This window comes from Scyliorhinus torazame, chromosome 7 (assembly GCF_047496885.1).
Source record: "Scyliorhinus torazame isolate Kashiwa2021f chromosome 7, sScyTor2.1, whole genome shotgun sequence".
NCBI lineage: Eukaryota > Metazoa > Chordata > Chondrichthyes > Carcharhiniformes > Scyliorhinidae > Scyliorhinus > Scyliorhinus torazame.
The window spans coordinates 233,957,707-233,974,417 of record NC_092713.1 but is presented as its reverse complement, the minus strand read 5'-3'; the positions used below and the strand labels follow the sequence as shown (position 1 = coordinate 233,974,417).

The window sequence follows — 16,711 nt, the reverse complement described above, 5'->3', positions numbered from 1 at the left end:
ATTCTGGGATTTGTAGTCCTCTGCGCAATAAAGGTAAGGGCGGGGAGACTACAACTTCCATCAGCCTGCGGGTTTTTTTTCGCTTCTACTGACTCCTGTTTCAACAGGTGGTCTGTGGAATGTTGGGTGATGCCTTCCTGTTTCCGACAGGATTTGTGTTTCCTTGGATTGTTGATGGCTCTGCAGACATCTCCTGACTTAATGCAGTCAGAAAAAATTGCTTAATAAAGTGCTGGAAATACTCAGCTGCAGGTTAGGCATCACCTGTGAGGAGGGGAGCAGAACTAACGTTTCGTATTTCATCTGAACTGGGAAAAGCTAGAGATGGAATATGTTTGGAGTAAGGGAGTCGGGGGTTGGAAGAGAGAATAACAGGAAATGTACTTGATGGGGTGGCAGACAGATTGGGGGTGCAAAGACCAATGGGACAAGTGAAGCAAAGGATGCACGAGAGGTGATGGGAATGGCAATGAGAAACCTGCAAAGAGACAGGAAACAAAATAGGAGCTGAGGTCTGATATTATTGAATGCAATTTGGAGTCTGGAAAGCTGTAAAATATCTTGTGAAAAGATAATGTGCTGTTCCTCAACCTTGTGTTGAACATCATTTGAGAACTTTAGGAGGCTGGGGACAAAAGTCAATATGAGAGCAAAGTGAAGAATTAAAATGGGACCTGACCGGAAGCTCAGAGTCACTGAGATGTTCTTCAAATTGGTCAAAATCTGCGTTTGGTCTTATTGTAGAGCAGACTGCATTTGTGGAAAGCAAATACAGTATCCTAAATTCAAAGGAGGACATGCTAATTGCTGCTGCACCTGGAAAGAGTGTTTGAGGAATTTGAAAGTGAGGAGGGAGGAAATAAAATGGCAGGTGTTGCACCCCATGCACCTGCATAGAAAGGTGCTGTGTGAAGGGGAATGGATGTTATGGATGATTGAGGAGTACACCAAGGTATCTCTTTGGAATGCTAAAAGGGGAAGTGAAGAGAAGATGTGTTTGGTGGTGACGTTATGCTTAAGGGAGCAGAAATGGCAATGGATGATCTTTTGAATACGGAGGCTGGTGGGATGGAAGGTGAGAACAGGGGGAATTGTATCATGGCTTGGGTGGGTGGGGGAAGGAGTGAGAGCAACAGTTGAAAACCTTGACAACGACAGTGGTTGTGTGGGGTGCAGGGAAATGTGCGGGGCAGTGCATGCAGTGGTGGAATCCTTGGTTGAGGAAAAAGACAGCGAATATATAAAAAATATATGGAGCACAGCATAATCAGAACAGCTGTCATCGGGAAACTGGGAGGATAGCATGAAATCCTTAAAGGAAGCACGGCGAGAAAGTGTTATCAAGGTAGCCTAGGAATCAGTGGCTTATAAAGAATGTTTGTTAATTTATCACCAGAAATGGAGCCAGAGAAGTCAAGGAAGAGTCAGAAATGGACGTGAAGGTGAGAGAAAGGTGGAAATTACAGACAGAATTTATGAAATTTTCCAATTCAGAGCAGGAAACAATCATCAATCTACTGGAAAAATGTTGAGGGAGCGGGCTTGTGTGGGACTCGAGAAAGGAATGTTTAACATTTCCCACAAAAATGACAAACTGCTAGGTGCCATGTGGGTAGCCATATTTGGAGGAAGTGAATTGAGTTAAAGGAGAAGTTGGTCAATGTTAGAAGTAGTTCAGACAGACAGAGTAGGATGGTGGTGGATGGAAACTGTTTGGACTTGCGTCCGTTCAAGGAAGAAGCTGAGAATCCTAAGAATGCCCCAGTTGTGGATGAATGTGTAAGAGAGATTGGATGTCCAAGGTGAGTAGGTGAAGGGCAAAGCCAGGAAATTGGAAAGTAAAGTGATGGAGGGCATCGGAAGAGTCACAGATGTAGGTGAGAAGCAACTGGACAAGGGGAGAAAATAAAGAGTTGAAAGAAGAAACCAGTTCCATCGGGCAGAAATAGGCTGGAATAATGTGTGTGACAGGGCAGTCCTGGGTTGATGTTCAGTGGTGGTGTCAAGATAATTGTTTTTCAGCCTCTGCAAGGTAAAGGCCAGTACATCAGATAACTACATCATCACCTTTGTTGGCAAGTTTGATAACATTGTTAGGGTTGGACCTGAGAGAATGGAGTGTAGCACGGTCAGAGGGAGCTAGATTAGAGTGAGTAAGGGAGAAATCCGGGAAATTGAGATAACTGATATCAGGCCCGCAGTACTTGATGAAAAGATGGAGAGGATAAGAAGGCAGAGGGAGAATATTGGAGACAGGTGAGGTGGTTTGCTCTGTGGGGACAAGATTCATGGTCAGAGCAGGATCAGAAATCGGAAGGTTAAGGGTATTATGCATACACATTGAGAGTTAAGATTCGAAGAAGGGATGCGGTCAGAATTTTGCATTTCTTGCATCTGAGACCAGAGTTTATCTCCTTCAGCTACCTAGTATCGAAGCAGTGGAATTATCTCCTTAAACCTCTCCATCACTCCACCTCTCCTTTAAAACCCTCCTTAAAACTTGCCTTTTTGAACAAAATTTTAGTCATCCGTTCTAATATTTCCTTTTTTGGCATTATGCCAATTGTTATCTTATTCGAAACACCTTTGTGTTTCTGCTCCTGGCTTCTTGAATATTCCTGATTTTAATTGCTGCACTATTGGTGACTGTGACTTCAGTTACCTTGTCCCTGCTCACCGCCCTCGCCCCAGAATCTCACTGACTCTCGACCTTGATTTCTTCCTTTGGTCATCTGACCTAATATTTCCTTATGTAGCTCGTTGTCGTATATTGTTTTTTAATGCTCCTGTGAAGTGCTTTTTATTATGTGAAAGGTGCTATATAAATTGTTGTTGATTCTCATATTTCCTGTAATGCTGTGACCAGAAATGTACACCGTACTCTAGCTTTGGGTCTATTGAAAACTAGTGTGTTTAGGGCAGTACGGTAGCACAAGTGGTTAGCACTGTGGCTTCACAGCACCAGGCTCCCAGGTTCAATTCCCTGCTGGGTAACTGTCTGTGCGGAGTCTACACATTCTCCCAATGTCTGCGTGGGTTTCCTCCGGGTGCTCCGGTTTCCTCCCACAGTCCAAAGACGTGCACGTTAGGTGGATTGGCCATGATAAATTGCCCTTAGTGACCAAAAAAGGTTAGGAGGGGTTATTGGGTTATGGGGATAGGGTGGAAGTGAGGGCTTAAGTGGGTTGGTGCAGACTTGATGGGCCAAATGGCCCCCTTCTGCACTGTATGTGTATGCTCTAATATAATTCTAGCATAACTACCCCCTGCTCTTATACTCCAGACCTCAGCGTGGAAAGGAAAGTCTCCCATATGCCTTCTGGACGCCTATCCTGCTACCTTCAGGATAAGGTCCCCTTGTTCCTCTACGCTTCTCAGAATCGCGGTGTTTATTGCATATTCCCTTGCCTTGTTTGCCCTCATCGAACGCATTATCCACCTGTTCTCCAGATTGAATTCCATTTTCTGCTTTTTTGTTGACTTGATATCATCCGTTGATATATTCCTGAGGTTTGCAATTTCTATCAACCAATTTTTGTTTTCTTTTGTTGCCAAAGGAGAATAGCACTAGCATTCAACACACTCAGGGGAGGTTGTTACATGAGATTTATTGAACCCTGTTGCATTTTTAACAAAGTGTTAAAAATATTCCATGAAGATAGTTTTCCTTTAACAAGTGCCCTCCTATTTCTGCCTCGTGGTTGGAAGAATTATAATTTTATATTGTGTATGTTATGCTTCTTTAGTTAATGGACTTTTCCCCTTTTTCCTATTTAGGGTTTCCTTCCATTGTGGTATTTTGAAAGAGTGCCTGAACATTTGTCTGTTACCGTAGGTGAATCTGGAGCTTAGTATGTGGACCTGTATCATTCTCAGACAATGCTTCAGAATTCCTAAATACTGCATCACTGCGGCTTCTCAAAGTTGAGAGATATTAACATGATTGAATGAAATGGACAAACGACATTGCTCACTGGTCCATAATAATAAAGAGGTAGGTTCGTGCCATCAGTTCTGAATTTGCTCATGAATCTTTTATGGATGTAAAGAGTAGCCATTCAGCATATATAAAAATAGAGACATGCTCTCAGGAAATTCCAAACTTTTCAAAGCAAATGAATTATTTTTTGAAGTTTTAATCACTGTTTCATAAGTAAGGTCACACAAAGCACAGTGTGTTGAATGATTACTTGGTCTGTCCTTGGTAGTCTTGCTGGAGGAATAAATGTTGGAAGGACACCAGTAAAATTGATTTTGCTTAAAAAAAAATATCATGTAATTCTTAAAATTCACCGAATAAACTGGAGACTGGATTCAACTTTTCTTTCAAAAGTCAGCACCTCCAACAATGCGGTATCCCCTCCATATTTAGCTGTAGTGTCAGCTTATGTTACGTATCTGTTTTGAGCCACAAGCAAATTTTACACACAAACTCCTCTCATGCACACCTTTACAAGACCTGATATATCTTGAATAATTTCAGCGCATTCTCTAAGAGCCCTCATCCAGATATATAACTACTCCAGATTGATCAGTCCTGAATTTACTTCGGATGTCGATCAGTTTGTGGTCTAACTGGCCCACTCCCATTGGCGAAATCAGGTTCCTGCCGTGGTGTGGCGAGAAACCAATTAGTACACATTTTTAAAAGCATGAAGCTGGTGGAATAGCTGTTGTGGGAATCCGAGGACGTGAGTAGCCATCTTCGCTCCTGGGCAATGAGTCTGAAGGCCTTGGCGTAACTGCCCCAGTGCTCGGGGAGAGGGGGGTGGGGATGGGAGCTAGTGGGTTAGCCCGCCCATAGTGGAGGCGCGGCGGCCTCGGTTCATGGGGGGATCGCCATCGTTGGGAGGCCGAGGGTTCACCATTTGGCTGAGAGGGGGGAGTGTCTCATGTCTCACTGGATCGTGTGTACCCATAATGGGGGCAACCCTTGTCTGCCTGTCTCCACGGCCACCCATAACTCCCATTGACCGTCGGGATCTCTGGCTGTGCGGCTGAAAGTTATTGCTAATCGGAAATTGGCAATTGTAGCTAAGTGAGCACTTCACACCTCCCAAGTGGATTCCTGTGGGTATCTGTGTCACGTAGCTCATGCTAATCCACCCGTACGGCCCTTTGGAGGTCGTTGATCTTATGGCATTGGGTGCCGTCCCTCCTGGTCACGCTACCTGATCTGACGCCCCTGCTGCTTCGTCCCAGGCGACATTGGCTGCCCTGTGGCTGACCCTCCAACAATCTGGTCATGTCGGCATTCCCGAATTATGGGGCTGGTCTCCTCGGTGGCATGGCTGCGAAGTGTAGGGATTGCTCTGTGGGATCTGTTTAAGTGCTGATCCCCCTTGGTGGGAAGCCGGTGGGCCCAACACATTAACGTTTGATTTAAGTAAACCAATTAATTTTTGAGACCGGTGACGGCCTCGCCGGATTGAGCGCCAGGAGGATAGCGGCAGTTCCCGCTAACTACCAGACTTCGAAAGTTTTCCATTAAATCGATTATTCTTATACAAAACGCTTTTTTCTCTGTGTAGTCAATATGGCAAGCAATACATTTTATTCGTGATTGAAGAGCCGATTGATTATTTTACTTTTCTCCAAACAATTACTAGCTGCCTTGGTAATTATAAGTTTCTCTTGTTAGTTTTAACAAATGGATTTCAGTTATTTCATGTAAATCATTGCTGTATGTTTAGCGGGAATTTAACTTTTGGCTTGATGGACTAGGCCATTTAACCAAGGTTCCTAATCATAGAATTTACATGCAGAAGGAGGCCATTTGGCCCATCGAGTCTGCACCAGCCCTTGGAAACAGCAGCCTACTTAATTAAGCACACGCCTCCACCCTATCCCCTAACCCAGTGTTCTTCAAACTTTTTTTCCGGGGACCCATTTTTACCAACCGGCCAACCTTCGCGACCCACGCCGGCCGACCTGAGCGACCCACGCCGGCCGACCTGAGCGACCCACCATTTTATCTTACCTTGTTTGCTGCTGATAAAAATGGAGGAAATGACTTTGGGTCCCTTTGGCCCTCGTACACGCTCCTCCAATGGAACCTGTTGGATGAAGGTGAACCTTCCTGTGTCGGAAAGTATGGAGTCTCCATCTGTCCAAAGTTCTGCATTGTTTTCCTGCAAACGTTTATCAAATAAAACCCCCCTGAACTTGTAAAAAAAAAGAATAAAATAAATGAAAAAAATAAAAATTAAATGAATAAAACCCCCCCGAACTGCGACCATTAAAAAAAATAGCGGCAGGACTGCGCATGCACGCCCGATCATCGGCGCACATGCGCATAGTTTTGCGCATGCGCAGCGATGATCGTGCGCGCATGTGCAATGCGGCCACATTTTTTTTACATGATCGTGGCCATTTTAAAGGCCATTTTAAAGGCCGCTTGCAGCCGGTGTTATTAAAAACCGGCTGCTGCGCGGGGATTTGCGCGATTGGGAGCGCCATGAAGGACGGCTCCGCGACCCACCCGCGGGTCGCGCCCCCGACTTTGAAGAACACTGCCCTAACCCAACCTAACCTTTTGAACCCCAATGGGCAATTTAGCATGGCCAATCCACCTAATCTGCAGATTAAATTTTCAAACCAGTACATTCATATTTATATTTTATGCAGCTATTGTAGAGTTAAACCAGAATATATTTATCTGTACCTTCATATATACTGGCCAATTTTCTGTAGTGCCGCATGCAAGGAGATTTAGGGGAGGATTATCGGAAGACTGGCAGAGGAAAATATTGGAGCATTCTGCACCCATTTTCCTGCTTGAATTCATATTGAATATAAATGGACACTAGGACTTGCACTCAAAGCAGACAGGAGGCGGTTTAAGTATTTGAATTCAATATCTACAATAAGGCACTATTGCAGCCTTGTGGAGGAATGGACGGTGTGTGCATAGTGCATGCTTTTACTACTTTCTTCAGTATGAAGAATCCAAATGAATTGTCCCTAAAGAAGCAGCTGCAGACCTCTCCAAAAGGATACATGTTTTGTTTTTTATGATTGATGTGGGGCCCGAAGTAGCAGCAGAAATGCTCTTCAGAGTCTCACACAAAGATCTTCCAGCTTGCTGCCAGTCTCTTCTTGCTACTTCCCTCCATGTGCCCAACATTTCCCTTCTCCTCTCACAATTGGAATCTACTACATTGACTGTGAAACAAGCCTTACCTGCCACTGGTTTTTGTTCTACAGCTCAATGATTTTTGACTCCAAGAAATCATCATGATGCATTGCAGCATTTGGTGCCTTTGTCACTAAGATTGAAGTCATGATGTGGAGATGCCGGCGTTGGACTGGGGTGAGCACAGTAAGAAATTTTACAACAGCAGGTTAAAGTCTAACAGGTTTGTTTCGATATCACTAGCTTTCGGAGCGCTGCTCCTTCCTCCGGTGAATGAAGAGGTATGTTCCAGAAACATATATATAGACAGATTCAAAGATGCCAGACAATGCTTGGAATGCGAGCATTAGCAGGTGATTAAATCTTTACAGATCCAGAGATGGGGTAACCCCAGGTTAAAGAGGTGTGAATTGTGTCAAGCCAGGACAGTTGGTAGGATTTCGCAGGCCAGATGGTGGGGGATGAATGTAATGCGACATGAATACAGTTCAGACCCAACGTACGAGCTATGGATGCAGCTGCATCCCGACCACCAGGCTGGGGAGTGCGAAACACTGTCCGAGTCACAGTGAAGAAAACGGAAGGAGAGTCACCTGTGGACCGGAAACTCTTCGTGAAGCGGGTGCTGCTCGAGTGTTGTGGGTTTAAAGCAACAGAGATCTTCTGCTTGCAAAACTTCCCCAACAATGGATATTTTGATGTCACCTTCAAGAGCGTCGCAGCGTGCATCAAATTCTTGAACGTCTTCAAGGAAAAAGGTAACCAGAGTGCCCTGTCGATCCTGACTGCGGAGCCTCTGTTTACGCTACCGTCGCAGCAAAACCGGGTTGTAACACTGCACACGTACAACCCCCACGTCCCCGTGTCTGATGTGCTCACGTTCCTCGCCAGGTACGCTGAGCTGAAAAGTGACAGCGTGCAAGTGAAAGACACCTTCGGCATCTGGACAAGTGAGCACCAGATCAAGGTGACTGAGAACAGACAGCAACGGAACCATCCTGCATCCCCCCCTCCAGTTTCGCCATTGGAGGAAATCGTGGCTACCTCTACTACGTGGGACAGCCACGAGTATGCCACACCTGTGGCAAAACGGGGCATGTTGTCGCAAACTGCAGTGTGACCTTCTGCAAAAACTGCAGGCAGGAGGGACACATGACTAAGGACTGCAAAGAAGACAAGTACTGCAACCTGTGTGGGGAGGCCGGCCATCTTTACAGGGCCTGCCCGAAACGCGGGGCGACATATGCACAGATCATCAGCAGCGGAGTTAAAAAGGCGACCAGAGAGGAGGTTCATACACCCTCCACCGAAAAAGACACCACGGCACAGAATGCGGAAAAGCAACAGAAGGGACCCCAACAAAAAGAGGAGGCCTCAGCACGCCCTGACAACCCAACCCCAGCCTCATCTGATGAGGAACACTCAATGGAAGAGGAAGAGGATGGGACAAAGAATAAAGAGCCCTGGGAAACAGTGAACAGGGACAAACGAAAGAGAAAACAAAAAAACAAACTGAAGAACCCCCCGAGGGGGAGTGGCAAAAAGCGACACCTTTCAGCCAGCGGACTTAGCGCCGACACCTCCTCCGATGAGGGAAAACAAGACAAGAATCGGCCTCAAATAAAGAGGCAAAGCACCAACGTGGAACGGGAGGCACAGACCGGGAAGAAAATAAAAACCGCCGAGACAATCAACCCCTGGCTCATGGGAACAGCAATATGACCAACGGCCACCAAACGCAGGACATTGAAAACAAGGTCACAGACCAACCCCCGAAAGTAACAAGCAGCAACAACCCAGGCGAAGACCGGCCTGCAACCCCAACACCTACTGACTGCCACAACGAACGCCAGGGCTACACCACCCCCCCCCCCACCCCCCCCAATGCATCTGCATCAGGTTCACGGGGCCAGTGCGGACCAGAACAGTTTTCTCAGCCCTGCAACTGTGCTAAAGTTTGCGAGCACCACCGGCATGCTGGGGAACATCCAACAACTGGAACAGCCAACTGCATAGACTCTGGACTCTTGAGACTGGTAAATCTACCTTTTTATAATGGGTTTAAAAATTGCATCCATAAATGTGCGAAGCATCAAAGATACTTCGCCGTGTGTAGCCACACTCAACTATTTAGCAAATGTGAAAGCTGACCTACTGTTCCTGCAGGAGTGCGGAATTCCGCACCTCAGCAACTACAGGCGCTGGTCGAGCTGGTGGTCCCACGGGCCATCCATCTGGTCAGGAGGAAACGACTGCCGCTCCTCCGGCCTGGGTATTCTGCTGCGGGGAGGCAACGTCACCATCTCCGACGTTAAGGAGGTGGTGGGCGGGCGCCTCCTCGTAGCAGACGTCAAATACAAAAACACCCCTCTCAGACTTATTAATGTGTACGCCCCGGCCGTAAAAAGTGAGCGGCTGGCAGTCCTTCAGCAACTCCCACTGCTGTTGGCCACCTCCAAGCCGGTCATCCTGGGTGGTGACTTCAACTGCATCATCGGTGCGGCTGGATGATCCAGCAGAGCCGACAGCAAACTAGATGCTACGTCCAGACTCCTGATGGAAACGGTAAAAGACGCCAAGCTGCTCGACGTCTGCAGCAACCCTGCAGACGGAGCGCAGCATAGATACACATGGTCACGGCCAGACGGGTCCGTCCGCTCCAGGATAGACTTCTTCTTTGTGTCCCGAGCTTTCACGGTCAGGTCCACCGACGTAAGGCCGGTGTTTTTCTCTGACCACTGCCTCCTACTGGCCGACTGCCACCTGCAGGAAGACCAGGGGGTAGGCAGGGGGACATGGAAGCTCAATGCAAAACTGCTGACCCCTGAGAACCTTGAGGAACTCAGGATGGATTACAAGGGTTGGAGAACCATGAAACCCCTCTTTGAGGCCCCACATCTCTGGTGGGAAGCAATCAAGGGGAAATATCAAGAGGTTTTTCATCCTCAAGGGCGTTCAATAGGTGAGAGAGAGACGAGGGGTCATGTCCAGGCTCCAGAAAAATATGCAGAATTTGCTCCATCTGCAGTCGACGGGGGTGGATGTCAAGGAGGATCTCCAAGAGGTGAAGAGCCAGCAAGTCTTGCTCTACACCTCGGATGCCTCCAAGGTTATCTTCTGTTCCAGAGTCCGCTCCGTGGAGCAGGACGAAAATTGCTCACGCTTCTTCTTCCAAAAGGTGCACAGAGAGACCTCTTGGGATCAGCAGCCTGAAGGAAGAAGATGGCTCTGTAAAGTCATCACAGTCTGACATCCTGAGGATCAGCCAATCCTTTTATGCCTGACTGTATGACCTGAAGCCAACAGATAGCACTGTTTCCCAGACCTTCCTGTCGACTATCCCGGAGGTCATAGGCGACAGCGAGCTGGAAAACCTGGACAAACCACTAACTCTGGATGAGCTGACAAAGGCCGCCAATCCTTCAAGACGATTAAAACTCCCGGAAGCGACGGCTTACCGGTTGAGTTGTATTCGGCTCTGTGGGACTGGATGGGCCCAGACCTGCTGGAAGTGTACGAGAGTATGCGTCTGGAAGGCAGCATGTCAGAGTCCATGAGGAAAGGCATCATCACCCTCATCTACAAGCAGAAGGGGGATAGGGAAGAAATTTGAGATTGGCGACCCATTTCACTGTTGAATGTAGATTACAAAATTCTAGCCAAGGTCACCGCCAATCGGGTCAGGTCTGCTCTGGAGTCGGTGATCCACCCTGACCAGACCTGTGCTGTACCCGGCAGGAAGATCTCTGATAGCCTCGCGCTACTCAGGGATACGATCGCCTACGTGCAGGACAGGAGGGTGGATACTTGCCTCATCAGCCTTGACCAGGAGAAGGCTTTTGACAGAATATCGCACACCTACATGATGGATGTGCTCTCCAAAATGGGGTTTGGGGAGGGAATTCGCAATTGGATCAAACTGCTCTACACAAACATCTATAGCGCAGTCTCAATCAATGGGTGGGAATCAGAAAAGTTCCAGATCAAATCCGGAGTCAGGCAGGGCTGCCCTCTCTCCTCTGCCCTTTTTGTGTGCTGCATAGAACCTTTTGCCGAGTCCATCGGGAAGGATCCGGGTATAAGAGGAGTGACGATCCCAGGCAGTGGAGGCACGCAAGTCAAGGCCTCCCTGTACATGGACGACGTTGCCGTCTTCTGCTCGGATCCTGCGTCTGTACGCAGGCTCTTGACCACCTGCGACCAGTTTGAACTGGCCTCTGGAGCCAAGGTAAACCGCGGCAAGAGCGAGGCCATGTTCTTTGGGAACTGGGCCGATCGGTCCTTTGTCCCCTTCACTGTCAGGTCAGATTACCTGAAGGTGCTGGGGATATGGTTCGGAGCTGCTGGGGCGTGCACCAAAACCTGGGAGGAGCGCATAGCAAAGGCAAGGCAGAAACTGGGCTGGTGGGAGCAACGCTCCCTCTCCATTGCGGGCAAAACCCTGGTCATCAGGTGTGAGGTAATCTCGGTGCTACTGCACGTGGCGAAGGTCTGGCCCATAACCCGACCCTACGCCGCAGCAGTCACCCGAGCCATCTTCAAATTCATCTGGAGATCCAAGATGGACCGTGTCCGATGGGACACCATGTACAAACCTCTGGAGAAGGGAGGGCGGAACGTACCCAACGCCTCCCTCATCCTGTTGGCCACCTTTGTGTCCAGCTGCATCAAGCTGTGCGTGGACCCCCAGTATGCAAACACCAAGTGTCACTACATACTGAGGTTCTACCTGTCCCCGGTGTTACGAAGGATGGGCCTGGCCTCATTGCCGCGGAACGCTCCAAGTAGTTGGACCGTACCGTACCACCTGTCCTTCGTGGAAAAGTTTTTGAAGAAAAACACCTTTGACCACAAGGCAATGAAGCAGTGGTCAGCACGTAATGTCCTCGAGGCCCTCAGGGAAAAGGAGACCGTGGAGGACGTTGGATGGTTCCCTGAGCAGACTGCCAGAATCATCTGGCAGAACGCCTCATCACCAGAACTTTCAAACAAGCACCAAGACCTAGCTTGGCTGGTGGTGAGAAGGGCCCTCCCTGACAGATTCTTCGTGCACACCCGAAGGCTCTGCGCCAATGCACGCTGCCCTCGGAGTGGCTGTGGGGGAAATGAGACGGTCACACACCTCCTTGTGGAATATGGCTTTGCAAAGAAGGTCTGGAGAGAGATGCAGTGGTATTTGTCAAGGTTTATCCCAAACAGATCTGTGACACAGGACTCTGTGCTCTACGGACTGTTTCCAAGGGGACACACCGAGACAAATATCAACTGCTGCTGGAAGGTCATCAACTCGGTGAAAGACGCTCTTTGGTCTGCCCGAAACTTGCTGATCTTCCAGTGCAAAGAATTGTCCTTGACCGAGTGTTGTAGACTGGCACATTCCAAGGTCCAGGACTACATGCTGAGGGACGCACTCAAGCTTGGGGCAGCTGCCGCCAAGGCGCAATGGGGAAAGACCACTGTGTAAGGTCTTTCCAGCAAATGTACACCGAGCGGCGGGTAACAGTGTAATCCCCCCTCGATCTGGGCCACCAACACTCCAATGTATAAAATAAACATGACAATGTAAATATTTAAGAAGGAATTGTAATGTAAAGAGTGATATGTGTATAATAATATCAAAATTGAATGGAAGAAAGCCAAGGCAATGTGCAACTCTGCCGGAAATGTACAGTCAAGACAAGTTGAAATGTTTCTGTAATGCTTATGATAAATTTTATGAATAAAGTATATTTTTTTGAATAAAAAAAAATTTTTTAAAATGAATCCCAGGTCCCGGTTGAGGCCGCACTCATGTGTGCGGAACTTGGCTATAAGCTTCTGCTCGGCGATTCTGCGTTGTCGCGCGTCCTGAAGGCCGCCTTGGAGAACGCTTACCCGGAGATCAGAGGCTGAATGCCCTTGACTGCTGAAGTGTTCCCCGACTGGAAGGGAACATTCCTGCCTGGTGATTGTCGCACGATGTCCGTTCATTCGTTGTCACAGCGTCTGCATGGTCTCGCCAATGTACCACGCTTCGGGACATCCTTTCCTGCAGCGTATGAGGTAGACAACGTTGGCCGAGTCGCACAAGTATGTACCGCGTACCTGGTGGGTGGTGTTCTCACGTGTAATGGTGGTATCCATGTTGATGATCTGGCACGTCTTGCAGAGATTGCCATGGCAGGGTTGTGTGTAGAGATTGCCATGGCAGGGTTGCACTAGACTCGACATGTATGCTCAAGCCGTCAGGAGTCGCGTCAATGCCAGATTCATCAGTCGCATTCACAAGACAGCCCCGAACGTCACCCAAGCACAAGGCAATGCCATCCGTGCTCTCAAGACCAACCGCAGCATCGTCATCAAACCAGCAGACAAAGGAGGGGCCACTGTCATACTGAACAGAACGGTCTACTGCAAAGAAGTATACCGACAACTGAACAACCAAGAACACTACAGACAGTTACCCGCAGATCCGACCAAGGAACACATACGCCAACTGAACAGACTGATCAAGACCTTGGATCCAGATCTTCAGAGCATCCTACGTGCTCTCATCCCACGTACTCCCCGCATTGGAGATCTCTACTGCCTACCGAAAATACACTAGGCCAACGCACCAGGCCGTCCTATCGTTTCAGGCAATGGGACCCTGTGTGAGAACCTCTCTGGCTACATCGAGGGCGTCTTGAAACCCATCGTACAAGGTACGCCCAGCTTCTGTCGCGACACAACGGACTTCCTACAGAAACTCAGCACCCACGGACCAGTTGAACTAGGAACATTCCTCGTCACAATGGACGTCTCGGCATTCTATACCAGCATCCCCCATGACGACGGCATTGCTGCAACAGCCTCAGTACTCGACACCGACAACTGCCAATCTCCAGACGCAATTCTGCAACTCATCCGCTTCATTCTGGATCACAACGTCTTCATCTTCGACAACAAGTTCTTCATCCAGACACACGGAACAGCCATGGGGACCAAATTCGCACCCCAATAGGCCAACATCTTCATGCACAAGTTTGAACAAGACCTACTCACTGCACAGGACCTTCAACCGACGTTATACACCAGATACATCGATGACATTTCTTTCCTTTGGACCCACGGCAAAGAATCACTGACACGACTACACGATGACATCAATAAGTTCCATCCAACCATCAGACTCACCATGGACTACTCTCCAAAATCAGTTGCATTCTTGGACACACTCGTCTCCATCAAGGACGGTCACCTCAGCACTTTGCTTTCCCGCAAACCTACGGATAACCTCACGATGCTCCACTTCTCCAGCTTCCACCCTAAACACATTAAAGAAGCCATCCCCTATGGACAAGCTCTCCGTATACACAGGATCTGCTCAGACGAGGAGGAGCGTAACAGACATCTACAGACGTTGAAAGATGCCCTCGTACGAACGGGATATGGCGCTCGACTCATCGATCAACAGTTCCAACGCGCCACAGCAAGAAACTGCACCGACCTCCTCAGAAGACAAACATGGGACACAACCGACAGAATACCCTTCGTCGTCCAGTACTTTCCCAGAGCGGAGAAACTAAGACATCTTCTTCACAGCCTTCAACACGTCATTGATGACGATGAACATCTTGCCAAGGTCATCCCCCACTACTTGCCTTCAAACAACCGCGCAACCTCAAACAAACCATTGTTTGCAGCAAACTACCCAGCCTTCAGAACAGTGACCACGACACCACACAACCCTGCCATGGCAATCTCTGCAAGACGTGCCAGATCATCGACATGGATACCACCATTACACGTGAGAACACCACCCACCAGGTACGCGGTACATACTCGTGCGACTCGGCCAACGTTGTCTACCTCATACGCTGCAGGAAAGGATGTCCCGAAGCGTGGTACATTGGCGAGACCATGCAGACGCTGCGACAACGAATGAACGGACATCGTGCGACAATCACCAAGCAGGAATGTTCCCGTCCAGTCGGGGAACACTTCAGCAGTCAAGGGCATTCAGCCTCTGATCTCCGGGTAAGCGTTCTCCAAGGCGGCCTTCAGGACGCGCGACAACGCAGAATCGCCGAGCAGAAGCTTGTAGCCAGGTTCCGCACACATGAGTGCGGCCTCAACCGGGACCTGGGATTCATGTCGCATTACATTCATCCCCCACCATCTGGCCTGCGAAATCCTACCAACTGTCCTGGCTTGACACAATTCACACCTCTTTAACCTGGGGTTACCCCATCTCTGGATCTGTAAAGATTTAATCACCTGCTAATGCTCGCATTCCAAGCATTGTCTGGCATCTTTGAATCTGTCTATATATATATGTTTCTGGAACGTACCTCTTCATTCACCTGAGGAAGGAGCAGCGCTCCGAAAGCTAGTGACATCGAAACAAACCTGTTGGACTTTAACTTGGTGTTGTAAAACTTCTTACTAAGATTGAAATCATCCGATCAATCACCTTGGCCCTTGACTTCCCATAGCCCACCAAGCCAAATTTCCTTTAAACCCCCGCCAACTTTCTTCCAAAGTAGCGCTCCGTTTCCAAAGTCCCTCTCCACCAAATTCCATGAACCTGTAGTCGCCTCCAACATCAATGTCCATTTTTCTCAGAACTCAATGTTTGAATCCTTTCAGTCCGGTTTCAGCACCTGTCACATTACCAAAATAGCTCTTAGTCACAAATGACATGTGACTGTGAGAGTGGTAAACAACTTCCCTTGCATGTTGACCGCACCATCTTCCTCCAACACCTCACCTCTGTCACCCAGCTGAGTGGGACTGCACTCGTCTTGTTCCATTCTAATCTATCTAGCCATAGACAGAGAATCGCTTGCAATAGCTCCTCTTCCCATTCCCACACAATTACCCCTGTTGTCCTTAAGGATTTATCCTTGGCTGCTTTCTATTTGTCATTTGCGTGCTGTCCTTCAGTGACTTCATTGCTGTAGGCTTTCACACGTACATTGATGATGCCCAGCTCTGCCTCAACACTACCTTTTTGAGCCTCTCCACTGCTTCAAACATATCAGACAACATGGCAGATATCCAATACTGAATAAGTAGAAATTTTCTCCATTTAAATATAGGGATGATAGGGATGAGGCCATTATTTCTGGTCCCCACTACAAACTCTGGTCACTGGCAATATCTCTACCCCTGACAGGTTGAACTAGACTGACTGCAACCAGGTATCAACATTTATCAGAGATGAGCTTTCAACCGTATAGCCACATCATCACGGCCTATTTCCACATCTATACCATTACCTGATCATAGAGCTGCTTCTGCCTCAACTGCTTCTGCCTGAACAAGTGGGCAGCACGGTAGCCTTGTGGATAGCACAATTGCTTCACAGCTCCAGGGTCCCAGGTTTGATTCTGGCTTGGGTCATTGTCTGTGCGGAGTCTGCACATCCTCCCCGTGTGTGCGTGGGTTTCCTCCGGGTGCTCCGGTTTCCTCCCACAGTCCAAAGATGTGCGGGTTAGGTGGATTGGCCATGATAAATTGCCCTTAGTGTCCAAAATTGCCCTTAGTGTTGGGTGGGGTTACTGGGTTATGGGGATAGGGTGGCGGTGTTGACCTTGGGTAGGGTGCTCTTTC

General features: G+C 48.4%; 1 long non-coding RNA gene across 3 annotated transcripts in view; it reads left to right on the top strand.

The window, feature by feature from the left end:
• The first annotated feature begins 145 nt into the window (after positions 1-145).
• Positions 146-16,711, top strand: part of LOC140426894 (uncharacterized) — a 61,682-nt gene continuing 45,116 nt past the window's right edge. For all 3 annotated transcript variants that reach the window (XR_011948327.1, XR_011948326.1, XR_011948328.1), the window contains exons 1-3: positions 146-252; positions 1,397-1,442; positions 3,778-3,994. This is a non-coding gene — a long non-coding RNA (uncharacterized lncRNA). The remainder of the gene's footprint in view (positions 253-1,396; positions 1,443-3,777; positions 3,995-16,711) is intronic.